Source organism: Bos indicus x Bos taurus, chromosome 22 (assembly GCF_003369695.1).
Source record: "Bos indicus x Bos taurus breed Angus x Brahman F1 hybrid chromosome 22, Bos_hybrid_MaternalHap_v2.0, whole genome shotgun sequence".
In the NCBI taxonomy this organism is placed as follows: Eukaryota; Metazoa; Chordata; class Mammalia; order Artiodactyla; family Bovidae; genus Bos; species Bos indicus x Bos taurus.
In genome coordinates, this window is record NC_040097.1 from 27723871 (window position 1) to 27745295 (window position 21425).

Consider the following 21425-nt stretch of genomic DNA (forward strand, 5'->3'; position numbering starts at 1 on the left):
AAAGTTAGACAAATGCCAGCCCTTTGCACAGAGTTTGAATTCTTGTTTCTCTGGCTCTAGGTTTTTCAAATAGCTGTATTTGAATGTGTGTTAGAAAAGATAAGGTGAAGGAATTTTTTCAAGTCTATGAGTTTGAGGGTCCAGCTCATTTTGGCATTGATTTTGGATCAAGTTTATGTATAATGATGATGATTAATGTAGTAAAGATAGTAATACCTGACAGGCATTCAGTCTGTATTTAATGAGCATTTACTGTATCCCAGGCACTGCTCTAGGGCTTCATATATATTCAAGAACAGATAGATGTGCCCTGAGAGTTCACCATTTGCTATACCCTGTCCAAAACCCATGCATTATTTTATTTACTCATCCTAACAATACCATCTTTCTTATGTCTTGCTATATAACAATTCACATTCCCCCCGAAGTTAGCAGTTTTAAGCACTAGGCACCATCTCACAATTTCCATAGGTCAGGAATTCAGCTTTGCTGGGTGGTTCTGGCTTGGGGTCCCTTCTGTTGCAGCCAAGATCTGAGGACTCGACTGATGCTGGAGGCTGGTTTTAAGACGGCCCTTCACAGAGCTGTTGGCAGGTGGTCTCTGTTCCCTTCCACATGCACCCTTCCAAAGGAAGCTAGGTGTCTTCACACCGTAGTGGCTGGCTTCCTGCAGAGTGACCCAGGAGAACAATGTAGAGGCCACAGTGTGACCCTTTTCTTTTATGATAGAGCCTCAGAAGTTATCCTTTATTGTTTCCACAATATCCTGTGGGTTATATAAGTCAACCCTATCTGTCCAGCACGGAAGTGGACAAAAAAGGCTTGAAAACCTGAAGGCTAGATACACTTTCCACCAGGGTAGATACACTTTCCCTGCCATTTTAAACATGGAGGGAACTGAGCCTTAGAATGGTTCATTAATGTTCCATGGGTCCCATGATTGGTAAGCTGTAGCTCTGCTAACTCTTGAGATGAAACTAACTGACTCTAATACCTAGTCTTGACCACCATCTGTAAACAATTTTATATGCCTGTCAAACAGAGAGTCGACAGTTCAAAGGGATCACAGATATCTTTCCCCCTCTTTCTCTTTCATCATTTTAGAACCAGATGTGAGTTGACCTTCAAAATCTTAAGTAAGGAAATCAGGACTCAGAGAAGTGACTCACTTGCTCTGGTCATACAGAAGGAATTATAACCTAAACCTCTTGACTTAGGGTCCATGGTCCTACCTCTAGATATAGATGGAGAAAGATACCTTCTAGATTGGCTCATGCTGTGTATTTTCATTATGAACCGTTAGGTGGTTAGAAAGAAAACATTCACACACAAACTAGACCAAGAAAGGTAAAAGTTATTTTTTAAGAAAACAGAGAAATCCTGGGGAACTCAGTGATAGGAAATTCAGCAGATGTCAGGGGATTCATAAGCCATTTAGGCAGCCTCCATCTTGTTTTCTTTGTTTTGATCTTTCTTTCCCTCATTCTTCTCTGTGTAGACTGGTTCCTTCAAGGATTTTATCTTTTGCTCTCCCATAACTTAGGGATTGGCGTAAAGCTTTTAATTTCCATGATACCAACTCTGATCTCACTTAGCATCATGGTATACAACAAGTATATTTGACTCACTTCCTGTATTGACTTCCCTGGTGGCTCAGATGGTAAGGCGTCTACCTATAATGTGGGAGACGCAGGTTCAATCCCTGGGTTGGGGAGATCTCTTAGAGAAGGAAATGGCAACCCACTCCAATACTCTTGCCTGGAAAATCCCATGGATGGAGGATCCTGGTAGGCTACAGTCCATGGGGTCACAAAGAGTTGGACACAACTGAGCGACTTCACTTCACTTCACTTCCTGTATCTTAAATGCCATCTCCAAAAGACTACATATGATCAACCTGGCTTGGGTCTCATGTTATCCTTTGTCCAATCAGCCACAGCCAGAGGGACAAGCCCTTGGGGCATTCTGTACCATGGGAAGGTCAAGCTGTTTTTTTTTTTTTTAAGATGTGAAAAGGTTAGATTTAGGAATGCACTGTGATCTGTAGTTCTCAATTAGGGCAATTCTCAGGAGGCATTTGACAATGTCTGGAGACAATTTTGGTGCAGGTATCTGTTATAACTAGAAGAGTGCTACCGGCATCTGGTGTGTACAAGCCAAGGAAGCTGCTCACCGACTTACCATGGACAGGACAGCTCCCACAGCAAAGGATTATCATGCCACCAGTGTCAGTGGGGCTGTGGCTGAGAGATTTGCACTATGACTGTTCAGTTATTCTAGATCACAGTCAGTACCATAAGGCGCCTCCACCGCAGGGAAAGCAGGCAGCTAGAGCAGAAAAGCCATTGCATCCTCTTAGAGGAGGAAACTCTTGGCCCCTAAAGCCAATATACATTATAAAACCATGATGATTTCTCATCTTCTCTGCCAAAGAAAGCAGTGAGTCTTTTAACTATAAATCTCCATTTTGTTTCCAGTTCCTTTTTTTTTTTTTTTTATCACGGATTACCTAGATATAGAATTGCCTTCAGGATCTGAATGGAGAGCACAGGGAGCAGCACACTGTCTGTGCCGACACAGGGGGAACTGGCATTTGGCTCTAAGTTTCTCTGAGAAGCTAAGCCACATATCGGTAACTTTTGTTTCTCAGAAGAAGTCTGTCTGACTTTGGAAACTCAGAGCCCTTTAGTGTGGTAGGTTTAGGCAGGAGAGCTGAAGACAGTGGCACCCCACTCCAGTATTCTTGCCTGGAAAATCCCATGGACGGAAGAGCCTGGTAGGCTGCAGACCATGGGGTCGCGAAGAGTCGGACACGACTGAGCAACTTCACTTTCACTTTTCCCTTTCATGCATTGGAGAAGGAAATGGCAACCCACTCCAGTGTTCTTGCCTGGAGAATCCCAGGGAGAGGGGAGCCTGGTGGGCCGCTGTCTATGGGGTCGCACAGAGTCGGACACGACTGAAGCAACTTAGCAGCAGCAGCAGCAGCTGTTAGTGTCTATCTTCTGAGCAAAAGTCAATAAAATGCAGCATATTCTATAGCCTCACACTCATTGTTTCTAATTTCCAAAGCATTCTACTCCTCAAAAATCTTGGAATCCATTGGCCTGTGTAGTAAAAAGTGTCTGGTTACTTTGATCAAAACTCTTTTAAGGCCTGGATCACTACATGCAAATTGAATAGGAAGTGGATATATAAAGGAACAGTTCCAGTGTAGTTATTAAGACCATAAACTATGAAATTAGACACAAGTGGAATCCCAGCTGTACCAGTTGCTAATGGAATGATCTTGGGCCAGTCATGTTGCTTCCTAACCTGTTTCCTCATCTGTAAATGGGAATAAGATTGTTTCTGCTTCATGAGGTTGTGATGAGAACTAAGGAAATCATGTGTATAATGTGCTTTGTCTAATGTCTGGTTCTCCTCAAGTGCTCCTTAAATGATGGTGTCAGTTTTTTGTCTTACTGATAAAGTGTGGGTAATGCTTAGAAACAGACATTATTTTCTGAAGTTTTGCTTCACAGTAATTCAGTACAATGGCATTTTGGCCACTATATTTTCTTGGAACTGCTTCTAAGTGTTTATACTGGATATCACTAATAATGGTCTGTCTTCTTCTGAAATGTATATTCATTATAAGAATTTTGAAAACTACAGCACATCCATTAAAATCACCCATAATATTATTGCTTTGTAAGAAAATAAGTATACCTTCTTTGAGGTTGAATCCATTGAAAGAAACTCACAAAGCAGATATTTTATTAAACTAAAATCTTATAGTACTATTTGATAGACAGCTTGTTTCTGTTAATATATCGGGTTGGCCAAAATAGTCGTTTGGGTTTTTCCATAAGAAAATGAACATTTTGGCCAACTCAATATGATGAACATTTTCCAACTTAATGCATACTCTTTAAAAAACATTATTGTTAATAGCTACACAAATTTCAGGGTAGGATGTACCACCATTTATCTTACTATCTTCCACTTTGGCATATTTATGATGTTTCATGCATTTCCCTTCTCATCCTAAAAATGGATAGAAATGAGTTTCTGTCCATGACAACAGTTGGCAATCCAGATACCACATTTGCCCTAAACATATTTTGTTCTACATAGTGCATTTCCCAGGGTAAGTGTTCCAATTGCTGTTATTTGCTTTCCTCTGAAACTGCAGGTCAGTTGCCTTTTTTGCAGTGTTTCCAAAAACAGAGGCACAGCTTGATTTTTCAAAATGCTTATATTGGATTGTTTGAAGATTCACAATCTGAGACCAGATTGTTTTAAACAGGGCCTACATTTAGCAGTATAATCTTAGCAACTCATTGAAAAGTATAATACATGATATTTGGAGAGATATTTAAGGAGTGGACTTTTAGTTTAAAAGTGATATTCTGTTGCCTAATAATACCAAAATACCAAAAATACACACTCAACAACCTAAATTTTGGCATAGTCTTTTGCAGATATTTTAGAAAGCATTATACAATTGGATGTGTGCCTAGCACTATTCTGAGAGAATAGAGTTTGTTACATTAGAATTCACATCATGTTGTGTTTTTATTAATTATTCTATAACTCAATATAAATGGAGTGGCCCCTTGCTCAAGATCTTTGGTTGAGATCAACTGAAAATGTAGTCTTTCCATAATCTCCAATTATTTTCCAGAGACTAAATTTAGAATACAATAAATAAGAAGATGATGGAAGAAGCATAATTATTTATTTAAGGGAAGAATTTTTCCAAGCAGATGATGGAAAACAACAAAAACACCTAATTTCTAGGAGGCCTGTGAAGTTGTATTTTATTATTCTAATTGATCTATAGTGGCATAAAAAGAGTATCAAAGTCTTAAAATAATTGACTATAAATAGTAAGAATAATGATAATAATAATAAAGAAAAGAGTGGCTGACATTTTCTTGAAGGCTTACCATGTCCCACTTTTCCAAGTCCTTAGAATCTGTTTATTCAGTTCTAACCCCAGCCCCATAAGGTGTAACCTTCGATTATTTCAGTTTTACTCACCAGGAAATTGAGGCTCAGAAATTGAGTGACTTGCTCAAAATCTTATAGCCATAGTGGCAGAGCCAGAAGGTCTGCCTGGGCTATCTGACTCCAAGGGCCCCATTTAGCAAGCATAGGCAAACCACAATCTAACACACTCATGTTCTATTCCAAAGGCTTTCTTGCAGAATGCCAAAATATTTGAGGGAGAAGAGACAGACAGTGCAACTATGACGATACTTACAGAAACATTCAGTACTTGGGGCAATACTTTCCCCTTCACTTTCTGTGTCTTCGAAATGGTTGATTGATTACCCTTCCTAAGGTCATTGTCATTGAGCAATTAGAAGCATTTGTGTAAATAATGGCTTCAGTTTTGTAGAATGATTAAAGTGTCATTGTTTTGGGCGGGGGGGGGTCCGGAATAAAGTGACTGCTTGATGGGAAAATTGTCATGCAGTTGTCTCTATTTTGTATTTTATTTTCATGTAATTTATGTTTCTAACTTAGACAAATACGTGGAAAAAAATCATTGTAACTACTGTTTAGTGAGGACTTTTCATTCACTGTGAAGTTTTAGTGTCAAAAAAAGTAAGAAAAATCTCCATGATAAGATGATAGGCCTTTCTTTCTCATTCCTTGTAACTTATGACCATTTCATTGACTGATTGCTAGCAAATTTTACCTGGTATTCTTGTCTTCTTACACTGGGATTACCAGCCAGAGATAGCAGCAAGAGACCGCCTCACATCATAAAACTTTCTAACTTTCTCAGATACAGAAACCCCAGATTATTTTGCTTTTGACCATTAGTGTACAGTTAATACAATGAAAAAGGCGTCATACTGCTGGCTGTTTTCTTAAAGAGAAACTTCCAAAATATATCACTACATTTTGTTCCCGGCTTATCACAACCGAGTTTCCAAGGTAAGAGCAGAAGAGACAAAAGGAAAGATACACAAAAACTCAGACCCAGGAAAAAAAAAAAAACAGAATTATAGGAAAGGAGGCCCACAGTCAGTGAACTGGAGGGATGTACAAAGAACAGAGGGGCCTGGAAAGAGGAACCAAGGAAGAAGGGATAAAAGAGACAGAAGACAATGGATGCCTAGAAGGAATGTTAAAACATCTGTCCATGAAATTACTTCATTCATTTTTCCAAACAACTTATTTGTATTATCTCACAGCATATAACTAATTTTCACAAAATAAAGTGTTATTTGGTAGACTGAAACTTTATTTTTTTTCAAATTGTATTATTTGAGATTCCAGGACCAGGATGTCTCTAAAACTTGCTTCTGAAGATTGCTCCTTTGGAAAATACATAAGAAAATTTTCTTGACCACATGCCATTATATTCCCATCATGAATAGATAGATCAGAGAACTGAAGTAAATTTGAAATTCAGCAACAATTTTCTGTAGAATAGCATGAAATGCATACGAGAAATATTGCATGTTATAGCCCCTTCTTAGCCTTCTAAAACATGATAGCGTATTAAAGGCTGAGAAGCTCTGCAGACCAGGAACCTGTAGAACTTTAGGCCAGTATTCCCTAAACATATTTGACCATAGAACCCTCTCCTGTGTAACACTTGTTTATATCCTGCAGACCCAATGTTCCATGAAATGGACTTGGGACCATGTTGGTGTTAGACTGTTTAGACTGTGTTTTTGTTTTTGTTTCCAGGAGAGTGCTTTAGGTATTCCAAGACCAGCTGATAATTCCTTTGCCCATAACTCAGTGTTTTGCCAAAGACTGGCTTTTCCAAAGACCATGCAGTGCACAACAGGTCTTGGCAGTAATGTGGTTTATCACATTTCAGTGATATGTCAGGCTCAACTTAGGTTTGGAAAGCATCTAGCGAACTTCCAGGGAAATGTACTATGAAAAAGCTTAAGCCCTTATTTTTATTCACACATATTAAATATTTTAGGGGACAGACAAGATGACCTATTTTGGTTCTGCCATTTGTTACTCAACATCCACACATAACAAATAATGAATTGCTATGGTGGACTAAAACACAGTAGCTGTCTATGGTCCCTTCATTACTATCTCTGTTTAAAGTTTTTCTCGCTCTTTCAAAGCAGACTTTGGCTTGTTTAATAGACAGAAGTCTGCGTTCAACTGGTTTCTTCATGAGCTGTTGCTGAAAGGAGATTCTATGGTTCTTGTTAGAAGAAGGTCTTTTATAGCATCATTAGTATAATTGTTGCATTTCCAAGCATAATTTCTGAATTGTGTAAATTTTCTTTTGCTCCCCTCCTTGGCACCTATTCCTGCCCAGGTAGGTAAGGAATTCAAGTCTACATTAGTCAGAGCAATGAGAAGAAGAGTATACAAGAGCTGACAGAGTTTTTAGACCATCTGATAAAAGTGCTTCCCCGGTGGCTCAGAGGTTAAAGCGTCTGCCAGCAATGCGGGAGACCTGGCTTCGATCCCTGGGTTGAGAAGATCCCCTGGAGAAGGAAATGGCAACCCACTCCAGTAGTCTTGCCTGGAGAATCCCATGGACAGAGGAGCCTGGTGGGTTACAGTCCACAGGGTCGCAAAGAGTCGGACACGACTGAGCGGCTTCACTTTCACTCACTTAATAAAAGTGCTGTTTCTCCATTTGCTCCTTGTCAGGATAAAGAGACGGGTATTCAGTTTTCAGATAGTCCCATACCTCCAAGTGTGGGTGTCACTCTTCATTTTTTGGTTTAAAGCCATAGGTTCCAACTCCGAGAGCCCACTGGCAGAAACTACTGTCAGACCTGTTCTTGGGTCCTTGGCTGAGCAGTGGGAAAATTGGCTTTGCTTGCTCTTTGATGGGACACTCCAGTTCCCGCAGGATTCACCACTCCCTCTTACACACCAGGCTCTGACACATTGATATTTTTTACCTGATCCCTGAATACAGTGGAATGTATGGTTCCTGGCTCACAGAGCCATTTTCCTAGTATTCTAAAGCTAATAAGCATATCACTTGTTGGAAGAAATTTGCTCTTTCATACAAAAGTACTAACCTCATGTAAATTCAAGTGCTGTTGTTTAGTTGTTGTGTCCAACTCTGTTGAACCCCATGGACTATAGCCCACCAAGATCCTCTGTCCACGAGATTTCCCAGGCAAGAATACTAGAGTGGATTGCCATTTCCTTCTCCAGGGGATCTTGCCAAGTCAGGGATTGAACCCACATCTCCTGCATTGGCACACAGATTCTTTACCACTGAGCCACCAGGGAAGCATCATAAATGGAAATACATGTATCCAAAAACAGCAAAGAAAGGATCAAAATAAGAATAGTCCTCCTCCTCCCTTTTTCCACTAATCCTCTCACATCTTAATTGCCAGAGGGAATCATCATTACCAGATTTCTGTGCATTCTTACAGATAATATCTGTGCACATGTAGGCTTATGGATATACACATGAAACTCAATAAATCAAAATGATGTCACATTATTATGAAAATGGTCTTAACCTTTTTATTTTTAACATAAAAAATATCTTAAATACTTCACTTTTTCTGTAAAAGAATAGCTAGTAAACATGGAAAAAATGCTTAAACTCACTCAAGAGAAGAAATGTAAATTAAACTCTGCAGAGTTTATATGCAGAGATGAAAGGTTTAGTAATATGCAGTATTAAGGGAAGAGAGAAAAATTACATATAAATTATACTCAATGATAAACAGCTTCCAAACTCAACTAGTTAGCCACTTTCCTTTATTTGGTTCACCGAAAAGAAGTAAGATAAATAGGAAAGTTTCTAATGAGACTGGATGTTTGGGGAACATAATACAAATCGCAGGCATTATAACTCCTTGCCTTAACTTTATTTAGCCACAGTTCTTAGACATATAATTCACCACATTTCCTCAACAGGATTGGGTTCATGAATCTAGATATCACCTAAGAAATCTCAGGATTTTTATGTCCTTTCCAGAGAGAAAACTAAATAAGAAAGTATATTAGTGCATATTTCTTGTTTTTGTTCAGTTGCTAAGTCATGTCCAGTTCTTTGTGACTCCATGGACTGCAACACACAGTCCTCCTTGTCCCTCACTGTCTCCCTGAGTTTGCTCAAAACATTGTGCACTGAGTTGGTGATGCAATCCAACCATCTCATCCTCTGCCAACGTTGTCTGTTTTTGCCTTCAATCTTTCCCAGCATCAGGGTCTTTTCCATGAGTTAGCTCTTCCCATCAGGTGCCGAAATATTGGAGCTTCAGGATCACTCCTTCCAATGAATAGTCGAGGTTGATTTCCTTTAAGATTCACTGGTTTAATCTCCTTGCTGTCCAAGGAACTCTCAAGATTCTTCTCAAGCACCACAATTCAAGAGAATCGGTTCTTTGGCCCTCAACCTTCTTTAAGTCCAACTGTCACATCTGTAGATGACTATTGGAAAAACTGTAGCTTTGACTGTACAGACTTTGGTTGGCAAAGTGATATCTCTGCTTTTTAATACACTAAGCTTGTCATAGCTTTTCCTTCCAAGGAGCAAGTGTCTTTTAATTCCGTGTCTGCAGTCACTGTCCTCACTGCATTTAGAGCCCCCAAAAATAAAACCTGTCCCAGCTTCCACTTTTTCCCTTTCTATTTGCCACACTTGCACCTAGATATAGTAAATCCTATTGTAAAGCCCATCTATGTAGCCACTTGAGAAACACAAAACTCTCTGCACAAACATTTGTCAGAGTGTGTAAGTTGGTGCATGTGCGTGTGTGTGTGTGCAATTATGACGCAACATATCCCAAATCGTTGTCAGTTATCTAGCTGGAATATACTTGGTTACACAGAATTCCAAAATCATCAATAAGAAAATTTCCCTAACATAGCTCCAAAGTCATTGCTTTCCATTTATCTACAATGAGCTCAGGTGTTCTCAAAGACCTGTTCTTGTCTGATATGAGAGCACCTTTAATCAATTTTTTTTTTTTTTTTAAGAAAGGGGAAAAAAATGTTGTTCTAAATCTATGGAGTCAGGTCCTCATCCCTCTAGCTTGGCTCCAGCCTAGATAAGGTAGGATTTCAGGGTCCTATGTTATTAATGTGCTGTCCATATGAATAATGAGTGAGCCTGGTGAATTATTTCACACTTCTAGGAAAATCTATAGCCCTGTCCTTCTCTAACAGCACTGGAAGCTACTGAGATGCTGGTCCCTTTCTAAGTGGAAGATTGTGATAACTTCATCTAGGAAAGTGGTAAAACTCTGTCCCCTTCTGAGGCCCATGTAGAAATTTATGCAGATGAATAGTATTTTGAAAAATCAGTACTGTATTCTATCATGCTCTTTGAAGTTTTGAGGGCCTGCTCCCAGCTTAAACAAGATGTGAGTTACACACCAACCAGAGAAGAGATGCCCAAATGATCTTTATTAAGTTCAAAAGTCATTCAGAAACTCTGGTAGAAAATTGAAAGATGAGAATTGTTTGCCCTCAAACTGATATGGATGCCATGAGCCCAGGGAGGGAGAAAAGAAGGACCACATGAATAGGAAAACTGGAGCACAGACAGACATGCCACTCCTGCCAGGGACATGGGTCACCACCTATGGACCCATCTCTCCAGCTGCCAGCAAAAAAAACTACTATACATAGTAGGTCAACACACTCTTCATATCCTTTTGGTTTCCTTCCAGTGAAGACCACCCATGAATAGAAGCTAGCTATTGCACACAAATAGTCCAACAGGAGTCATCACCACCTGCCTCTCTAGTCTTCCACTCTGAGTAGGTATGCTCCCAGGAAGTGAAAAAAGGAATCAGGGTCCTTAACTGGTGTGGTGGACATAGAAATGAAGTTTCACACACCAAGCACGCAAGACCAGTTGGAGTCAAAATCTCCAACAGAACTAGGATACTGGTAGGACATTCTCACCTTCCCCAAGCCACCAGTTTTACTTATAAGCCCCGATGGTATTTAGTATTCTCATTATTGCTTCATTTAAAAGATTTAAGGGTAAAATTAAGTGGTATGCATGCTCAGTCACTCAATTGTGTCTGACTCTTTGCGACCTCATGGACTATAGCCCACCAGGCTTCTTTGTTCATGGGATTATCCTGGCAAGAACACTAGACTGCATTGCCATTCCTTCTCCAGAGGATCTTCTCTGACTCAGGGATTGAATGCACATCTCCTGCGACTCCTCCATTGGCAGGTGGATTCTTTACCACTGAGTCACCTGGGAAGCCTTAAAATTCAATGGACTCAAATTCAAGGTCAGCAGTATTACTTAGGCTGATATAATGGTTGGGTGCTTAACTAGCCACTCATTCAAGGGAAGGTCACATTCCTTCAGATATAGAATGGCATGCTAGTGCGACTCAGAAATGATCATTCATGTTCCCCTTTGGTGCTTATATAGCAGTGTTGCTCTACGCTGGGTACCCGTTCTCAGCAATCCTCTCAGTAGTGGCTCAAGTGAAAAGGGAAGTTATTGTGACAATATACTGGGATTAGCATAGAGTACTGAGAGCAGAGAGTGCACGAAGGAGGCCTAAAGACAGCTAAAACTGAGGCGAGTCCATATGGGCTCATCATAGTGTTCACAAATGATGGTCACCTTTCCTCCTGGGCTCTTTCTGGATATCTGCTTCATTCTCTTACCTGTAAACAAGGGAGGTTAAGTCCATATCAGCTGGCAATGCTCTTATCACCTATATGGGACACGAGTTATAGTACGAATTTAAAACTGATCATTGTACTAGCTTATAATTATTGAGCTCTTAATAGGTGCTAGACCTGTGTTTTACTTTATGTATTTCTCATAACAGCAGCCTTATAAGACAGGTACTATTATTAACCCATTTTATAGAGGAAGAATCAAGTGCCTTAGAGAAGTTAAATCGTTTCTTCTAAGCATGGTAGCAGGAGATCTGAGACCCCAAATGAAGAACTGCTAGAAATGATGAGTAGGAGCCAGCACTGAAAACCTAGGTAGGAAAGGTTCAGAGTACCTCCCACTTCATGTATTCCCTTCCTTGGGAATGACAGCTTCCTGAAGGCATCTTCAACATACACACTCATCATTCCCATCACATACCTTTCAAATCCATCATTTTCTCATCATCTCCTAATTTTAATACAGTATAAACTTTTCTCTTGACCCTGATTAATCCCTCTGACAAAAATGTGCCCTAAGCTCTTCTCCCTCTACCCCATCCCACTCCAAGTTCATCAACCAAGTTACAGCACCAGCTCCCGAGGCCTTTCCTCAAACCTATGCACCCAAATCGAACAGATACCCTTTTTTGTGTCCCTGGCATATCCTGGATAATATTTGTCAGAATTTACCATAATGTAGTATAATTTTCTATTGACTTATGTCTAAAGACAGTCATCTGTTCACTCAGTAGTTCTTTTCAGAGCATTGACTATGTGCCAGGAATTATGCCAAACACATGTTCACATAATGATGAACAGCGTTAGTCCCTCACTCTCATGGAAACTACAGTCCAGCCGGGAAGACACATCTTACTCTAATCATACATCAGATTGTTGAAGTAGAAACTGCATGTTCTGGAGCAAAGGAATTCAGAGAGGATGTAATAACAAAGAATCTCAAGGAGGCTGGGAAACTGAGACTTCTGGGAAGAAGTAACAAGAGGTCTGAGTTGTGACTTAAGCTTCTTGGGTAAAGAGAACAGCTGGGCAAAAGCCTTGGATTTTGATCAACAACTTGAGGAAATCATTGTGGTTTTCTCAAACAATAATGAGATCATATGCCAGAAGAGGCTGAAAACATAGGCAGGGGTCAGACAATAGTGTTATAATTGAGCTGAGCGTCTCCAGTTCTGAGTATAGTTCTTGGAACTGAGATGTGCTCATCAAATGTTTAGAGAAGGCAGCGGTGCAGGAATCTGCTGGGGGAAATTGAATGATAAGTCAACTTGGAACTTGGTGAGTGAGGAAACAGCACTGAGAGTCCTCTACTTAGACAGAAATCTGCCTATGTAGTGCCTGACAACAGATTTTAAAAACTCCCTACTGACACTTGAGACAATGCCAAATCTAAGCAAATCAAATTGCCTTTTTGATATCCCCATCTTCCACACACACTGTTATCCACATGGTTGCTGTCACCTGAATGTCTCAGTCTCGCTATGCTGAGCCAGTCACACTGCTGCAAAGAATACTCACAACCACCTCCAAATCAAGCAAGCAAAACTTTCTGATAGAAATTGCAAGTCACTGCTTTTCAATTCTACTGTCTGACTTTAGAAAATATTGTAACTACTAGGTTCATTATGGGAGAAGGCAATGGCAACCCATTCCATTACTCTTGCCTGGAAAATCCCATGGGCGGAGGAGCCTGGTAGACTGTAGTCCATGGGGTCGTGAAGAGTTGGACACGACTGAGCGACTTCACTTTCACTTTTCACTCTTATGCATTGGAGAAGGAAATGGCAACCCACTCCAGTGTTCTTGCCTGGTGAATCCCAGGGACGGGGGAGCCTGGTGGGCTGCCGTCTATGGGGTCGCATAGAGTCAGACACGACTGAAGAGACTTAGCAGCAGCAGCTGGTTCATTATATCAGACAGGGCGTCAGGGTAAAGGGCTGATAATATGAGGTATATTTAAACATGGCAGCTAACTACAGGCTCATGTTAGTTTATTTTCTTCCAGATTAACCTATATGTTCTTTGACTTTAGTTCATTTCATTATGAATTTATAATGCCCTGATCTATGTATCAAAAAAGGAAAAGAAAACTTCCCTAACACATATACCCAATGGATGCCTGACAAACCCATTCCTGAAATCTGAGGTAGTGTGTAAAAATTCAGATGGATTCAGATTATATGTCTATTTTGTGAAGAGGGAAATAATGAGAAAATTGTTTCTTACATTACTGAGTCCTGCTCCCTTCAAAATCCTCAAGCACATAGAGTTGAAAAGCAGTATAATAAAGCCACAAGCACACTATAAAAATTCTCCACTGTACTAAGAGCCCTTATAGATAAAGGATAATAATGACTGCAGGAACTGGAAGTTGGGGAGCACCATGTGTCAGGTACCCTGCTGAGAACTTTTCCAGCATTTTCATGTTAGAACTTTACAACAGCACGAGATGGGTACTGTGGTGATTATCCCTGTTAACAGATTCATCCATAGAGCCTCATCTTATCCTGCTCTTCAAATTGCTAAATTAATGGACATTAAGGAGCTTGACTTTACTTATCCTTCTTCTTGTGTTTGTATGCTGAGAATTTTTATTCCATTTTAATGCAAATTAAAAGGAAGACCTCAAGTAGAGGTATGTTCCATCACTGATTATTCCTAGTGTTCCAGGTGGAGACAAAATATATGTAAAGAGAAAATTTACATAGAACTTTTGATCAAAGGCGGAGTTTTTCAGTGCACTCATTATTCAGATGGATAAATGTTACACATGATCTTGCAGCCTGCTGACTGACTGATTTTCGGTATGTCTTTAAGAGTTAATACCATTTGTCTAAAGCCTGTCATTTTTGACAATATCATCCTGCAGAATCTGTAGCATTCAAGAGAAAAATGTCTAATACTACCTTGTAAGTCAAAAATGATAGAGAAAATGGCCCAGGAAAATGCCCACATACCGAAGATTCATTCGACAAACACCATTGATACTGAGCATCAGAGACAGAGTGACCTAATGATTATGAGATCTAGGGGAGACAACAGTAAATGGGTGATTTCAAGACTATATGAGAAGGATTAGCCCAGGGCAGTCTGAGAGCCAAGGTGAGGGTATTAACCCATGGTAGGGAAGGGCTCTGGATGGTTTCCCTGCAGAATTAACATCCAAACTGAGACCTGACTAAGCAGGTAAGATGATACAGTAGTATGTTCAAGGCAGAGGAACAGTATATGTACAAGTGTGGAGTCAACAATGGGCCTTGTGGATCCAGAGAAGTGAAAGATGCTTAGTGTGCCTGGAGAGAGAAGACCGTGAATTAGGTCTGGAAGAGGTGAGACCAGAGATTCCCTAGGATGAACTCATGCAGCATCCTGGTAACCAAGATGAGGCATTGGAACTCTGTCCAAAAGTGGTGGAGTCTGGTGCTAAAGAATTTTGTGCTGATAAATGACATAATTCAATTTCCTGAGGGTTTTTCACTACCTAGTAAAGGAATCAAAAACATTGCTTCTACCATAGCTCCTATTCATTGTACTTAAACTTATCTTTCTAAGCAATAGAAAGATTAAACCCAAGAAATGCCAGAAAAGATGCAAGTCAATTCTGATATTTAAGTCAATGCTTACTCAGCAAAGGTGCATCAAATTTGCTGGCAAAAAAAAAAAAAAAAAAAAACTCAGAGTGAAGATTATGCAAGAGGACATGCATCCCAAAGGAAACCTGAGCATCTAATTAGCTGGCAGACTGGAAAGCCCTGACTTGTGCATATTCAAAAGGTCTAGGACAAGAGTCCAAGGTTCTTCAGGAAAACTTGTGGTAATGCATCAAGATCACGACGGCAAGAGGAGAGTTGATTCCACTTAGAAATAAAAAGTGAGAAAGACTGGGGTGACGATGTCTTAACCATGGAAAGAGGAGATACTTCACACTAGGAGGATCAAAGGGTACTGTGAAATCACCCAGCTGCACATTACAGTCATCAGAGAGGTTCTTAAAAACACCAACATCTTGACCACATCCTTAAGTATTTTTATTTCATTAAGATAGGGTGGGACCTGAGTATTTGTATTCTTGGAAAGCTCCACAAGGACACTAAAATGTAAGCAGATTTGAAAACCAAAGGTGTCACAGCCCAGAGCACAGGCTGAGGAGGAAAGCAGTGTGAGTTGGAATTCCAGCTCTTTCTAGAAATACTTATTTTGCTCTTTATATTTTTTATTTGCAAGCATCCCATGAAACATTAAAGGTGGCTTTATATGGATATATCCAACACAGCAAGGTAAAGATAAAATGTACAGATACGAAGGAAATTTAACTCTTACCGATCTGTCCTTAGTTTCCTCATCTGTAAAAATGGGAAAAATTAATAGCATGTCTCTGATAGGATCAGCAAGGATCACATGAGTTAATGAACAAAGTGATTTACAAATTCCTGGCAGATAGGTGCTCAATAAATGGAAGCTGGTAAAGAATCTGCCTACAATGAAGGAGACCCCAGTTCAATTCCTGGGTTGGGATGATCCCCTGGAGAAGAGATAGGCTACCCACTCAAGTATTCATGGGCTTCCCCCATGGCTCAGATGATAAAGAATCCACCTGCAATGTGGGAGACCTGGGTTCAATCCCTGGGTTGGGAAGATCCCCTGGAGGAGGGCATGGCAACCCACTGTGGTATTTTTGCCTGGAGAATCCCCATGGAAAGAAGAACCTGGAGGGCTACAGTCCATGGGGTCACAAAGAGTCAGACATGACTGAACAATTAAGCACAGCACATTTTTCTTAAACCAGATCTAGGTAATAGGAGAAACAACGACAGGAAATCACAAGGCATATTCCAAGGACACCAGTTAGTTTGGTTAGTGCTTCAGAGAATAATGGGGGCTTCCCTGGTGGCTCAGATCTTAAAACATCTGCCTGCAGTGCAGGAGACCCAGGTTCAATCCTTGGGTCGGGACAATCCCCTGGAGAAGGAAATGGCAACCCACTCCAGCATTCTTGCCTGGAAAATCCCATGGTCGGAGGAGCCTGATAGATTACAGTCCATGGGGTTGCAAAGTCAGACATGACTAAGGGACTTCACTTTCACTTTCTTTCAGAGAATAATAGAAAAAAACATTTAGAAAGCCAAGTTGGGGCCAAATTGCTTTCTTGAGTTCCAAGCTAATGTTGGAATATGAACAAGTGTTCATTAATGGATCATCTAATAACTGTCCCCAAATATGAGGCAAGGAGGTATACACTGTACAAAATAGAATAAATTCAAGGGTTGCTCAGAGTCTACTCCAAAACTTTGACTCTGATTTGAATTTAACACAAATGTGGAACCAACAGATGTCTCTGAAGAGCTGAGATCAAATCAACATAGAGCTTCAAAAATGAATAGCGAGTCACTGGACATTAATAATCCCTGGTGCCCTGATGCTCGTCTTCCTGACATCTTGGCTCTCATTCACATAGGCAACTCCATTTATGTTGTCCAGATACAACCCACTTTATTAAGAACCTCTAAATAGTGCTGGGAATGATTTCTGCTCCTTTCCCTTTTCATTTATAAATATTTCTGAAAACGAGTAAAGGTGACTTAGATGGATGCACCAAACACAGCAGGGAGAGATAAAATGTAATACAAACGTGAAAGAAGTCAGGAGGCAGGGAATATGCGGGTAGGAGACTTCAGAGGAGACCTTAAGGGACATGAAGATGCTGAGAGTAGGCCATAAGGACCTATAAATATGCCAGTAGTGGGGTGCAAATTGGTTTAAAGCCTTCTAACAGACAATGTAAAGAAGGAAACAAGATGGGTTACAAGATTCAGAAGGTCCCCAGCTTAATCCAGGCAACTGCTGAAGAGAGAAATAGCTCTTTCTGGAACACTGCTAGAGAAAACCATCTCCAGATCTAAATAATGAGGCTACTGTGTAAAACTGTAATAACGTCATCCACATCCACGCACCCTAGTAGAGCGTATGACATGTAGTGGCCACCAATACATATTGAGTGAATAAATGATAGAGGAAAGGAAGCAGGGAGGGTACCTGTCCCATACATCACTAAATTCATGGGATGCTCTGCCAACATTCCTCGTGTGGGCTGAGGGACTCCCACCAGTCAATAAAAGTAATTGTGAAGGTTGTGTGTGCAAAATGGCCCAGTGCAGGCATCAGTACTCAGCTAGTCTGGCTGAAACCAGAAATAGATTATAGCGCCTATGGAAGGAATCCACTAGGCACTGTAATCTATAGTGACAGACAGTCTTCCCTAAAGACTTTCCACTGAGCATCTGCCAAGTGTTGAGGGGCGGTAATTTGATCTTGTACTCCTCTATAGCTCCAGCTGCTGGATTTGTGTACTTAATATGATAGCATTCTACTTCTCACCCACAGCCCAACTAATCTGTGTGTACCTGAACCGCAGGGGCTCTCCTCCAGGTGGAGATTCAGAAGTCTCCATCCTTCCATACTGTGGCTCTGTCAAGTAGGGCTGCTGGGGGCATCCACGCCAAGGGCAGACAGGGAAGAAGGCCCACTGATTTCTTAGCCAGCTTGGTCCAGAAATGGTTCATCTCACTTCTACTCACATTGTCTTAGTGAATGGTCCTACCCTGTCGTAAGACAGTTGGAAAACAGAATCCCTAGTAAGGCAGGCTCTTCCCAGTTATATCCCTTGCTCCAGGCCAAAATAAGATGAGAGCTCTGGAAGGTAGCTAGTTGTGTCTCCTCCAATACTTATCTCTAGTCACCCATTATATCCTCATATACACAAAATAAACTTCCTGTCACCCAAAGAGACCGCCTGAAGTTGAGGGTCTCCAGGTTGTGCATAGTTTCTTTAACAGGTCTAAATGCGACTCCTCTTATAGTCTGGCCTCCTGAAACCATTACAGGCATGATCTGTGCCTCACCCAAGCTCACATACTAAATATATAGGTGTAGCATTAGTTTAAACACTCTCTTTCAGAGGAGGAAAGAAGAAGAAAAAACAGCAGTCACGCCATTTTCTAACAATATAAAGTCCTGCTCAGTGGGCATTGTCAGGACTACTACCTAGGGACTGTGCAGGTTTCTGGTCCCTCTCTCCCCATGGCCCTGCTTCTGCCTTCTGGCACTTTGTCCTTGTCCTTCATCCTCCATGGCATCATCTGAAGGGAGTGGCAGGCAATGTGCCCTCCTTGTGGCTCTGTAGCATTTACAGCATACATCTTATTCATACTAATTTGGGAGCCCAAGAGTTGATTTAAGCACAAACAGCTAGTTTTTTTAACCTCTGAGCAGAGTTCCCTCAAACACTCAGAAGGCTCCGATATACATTTTTTTCCCACTAGTGACCACTTCCAATGTTATTTCTTAGAAACAATTCTCAAGTCTGCTTTATTTCTTTGCTCTCTCACCCACCTTGTCACACACAATTTCCACTCATGTGCCATTGGACAAGAGTAGTCACACGACCCTTCCTGAATGAAGTGAGCCTGGGAAATGTAGTTCTCATCTGAGCTTGAACAGTGCAATACAGTGGAAGGGATTACAAATATTAGATGAAGAGCTGACCATTGAAAAAAATCTCTCTGAGAATATTTGCATAAATATAGCTAGTCTTTGATGTACATGTAATATACAATGCTCCCATTGCTCTTCTTTTAATTAAAATGAATCTGAGTTCAAGTCCTACCTTCATCATTTGCACTCCCTAAAAGCTTAAGTAAGCATTGCTCTGTCCCTTCTGAATATCCCATATTTCATAAGATTGTTTTATAGAATAATATACTTAAATGATAAATTATGTAAAATTATGTCCAGTAATTTTAAATGAGGTGACATTATATTGATAATTATAGTCACTGTCTGTATTTAAGATTTGTAGTAACCCAATGATAATGAAACAGGACTCTGACGTGCTCTTATTTACATCTTTAAGGCATTTCATGCTTTATAAACTTTGCATTTTGAGCACTCTATTTCCTTTTCGGCAAAACTAACAGATTTACTAAGACACCTGCTTAGCAGTTTATGTATAATACATGGTCTATCTCTGCTATTTTAATTTTGCATTTTATGAAAGTGTTATCAAACACTCCAGTCCTGTTGGAAGAAAATCTTCTGACTGGACACCAAACAATGTATAATTTGATCCAAATTTGTGTGGCGATAAGATGCACACCTTTGTAGAATTTAGTACTGAAAGGTTATCTGCTTTACAGGATTATTGTTTTAATCAGTCAACAAATAAACAAATGATCTATGCAATGAAGTATGGGCAAACTAATTTTCTCAGAGGAATTCTCTGTGGATAATTTATATTGAACAAATATATAAACATGAGTGCAGTTGCAGACATGAAAATTAGCATTCAGCATGAACAGTTTTTGAAATGAATTCTAGCTGTAAAGTGGGTAAGAGAGAATTCTATTTGGATGAGACATATGGTCCCCTAGGCTAAAGCAGTGGTTCTCATGCATCAGAATCACCTAGCGTGTTGGATCTCATCTTCAGGGTTTCTGATTCTATACATCTACGCTCAGAAATACACATTTCTAAAGTCCTCTAGTGATGTTGCTGCTGCTGCTCTTGAGATCCCTCTGGGAGACTCACTAGTCCAAAGTCTAGGTAGGCAAACAACATCTTGCACCCCAGTCTGACCCACCATTTGTCTTGTAAATAAAGCTTTATTGGAACACAGCCATCCTCATTTGTTTATGCATTGTCTGTGGCTGTTTTCACACTATAATGGCAGAGATGAATAGTCTCAACAGAAACCATATGGCCTGCAAAGCCAAAGATATTGAGTATCTGTTCCTTTGCAGAATGTTGGCAGACCCCTGGCTAAAGAATAGGGAAGTGAGGGTAGAAGATGGCAAGAGACCTGGCCTTTGCCTTTTCATTTCAGTTCCTTTTATTGCCTTGAGTTAGGGATTCACTATGAGCTCTTCAGCAGCGCAGTCAATTATAAGGACAAATCATTTATATATGCCTGTCATTAAGGGATGAAAATTAAAGGGAATTGAATTACACACTTCAGTACCCAGTTGCTACTGGATGGATAGAAGGCTGACATCTAAAAAGAATCACAAAGTCAGCTTTCTTCTCAAACCTTTCACTCCTGGAAAAGACCCAGTTGTTAGCTTTCCCTCCCGAGATGATGGAGAGGCTCCATCAGTGTCACGAATGGTTCGCTATCATGTCCAGTTAATTAGGCACCCATGCCCACCTGCAGTTGAAATACCAGAAGTAAAACAAGGTGTCCATCGGACAGAACCAGGTGATCTGACAATCGCTACTTGATGAGGTCATCTTCAGTGGCATAGACCAGTCAAAAGAGAGAGAGCGGTTTCTTTGTGGTGACCCCCTGGCTTTTGATCTGCCCATTGCATTTTTGAGTCTAACAGTGAATGTTGAAGGATCAGATTCTCTTTGGTGGTAGTAAGTCATTTGCTGTCACCATTTGGGTAAGAAACCTTGAGAGGACTCTTGTGGTGGTGGAATGATGTCCCACACTTTGAAAGTGAGGAGTAGGAAAGGAAACTAGCATTTGTTGAATATCCCTAAATATGTCACGTACTCTTCTTATATCTGCTCAAGTCAGCTCCAATACACATCACGGCAGCCCCATGGAGTTTGCTATAGCATATTATATTTCACAGAAAGAAAAACTGAGCTGTAGATTACTAAACAGACTTCCTCGGCCTCACCCACTACTCAATGCCAGAGCAGGATTGAACTGTGGACTAACAACCACCAAACTAGTGGCTGTTCTACTCTGCCCGCTGCAAATTCCCAACCCTGAATTTTCTGGATGTGATCACAATGTGGCACTC

At 40.5% G+C, this 21425-nt stretch overlaps 1 protein-coding gene across 2 annotated transcripts in view; it reads left to right on the top strand.

Moving 5' to 3' along the window:
- Positions 1-21425, top strand: part of FAM19A1 (family with sequence similarity 19 member A1, C-C motif chemokine like) — a 506092-nt gene that overhangs the window by 391778 nt on the left and 92889 nt on the right. The window lies entirely within an intron of this gene.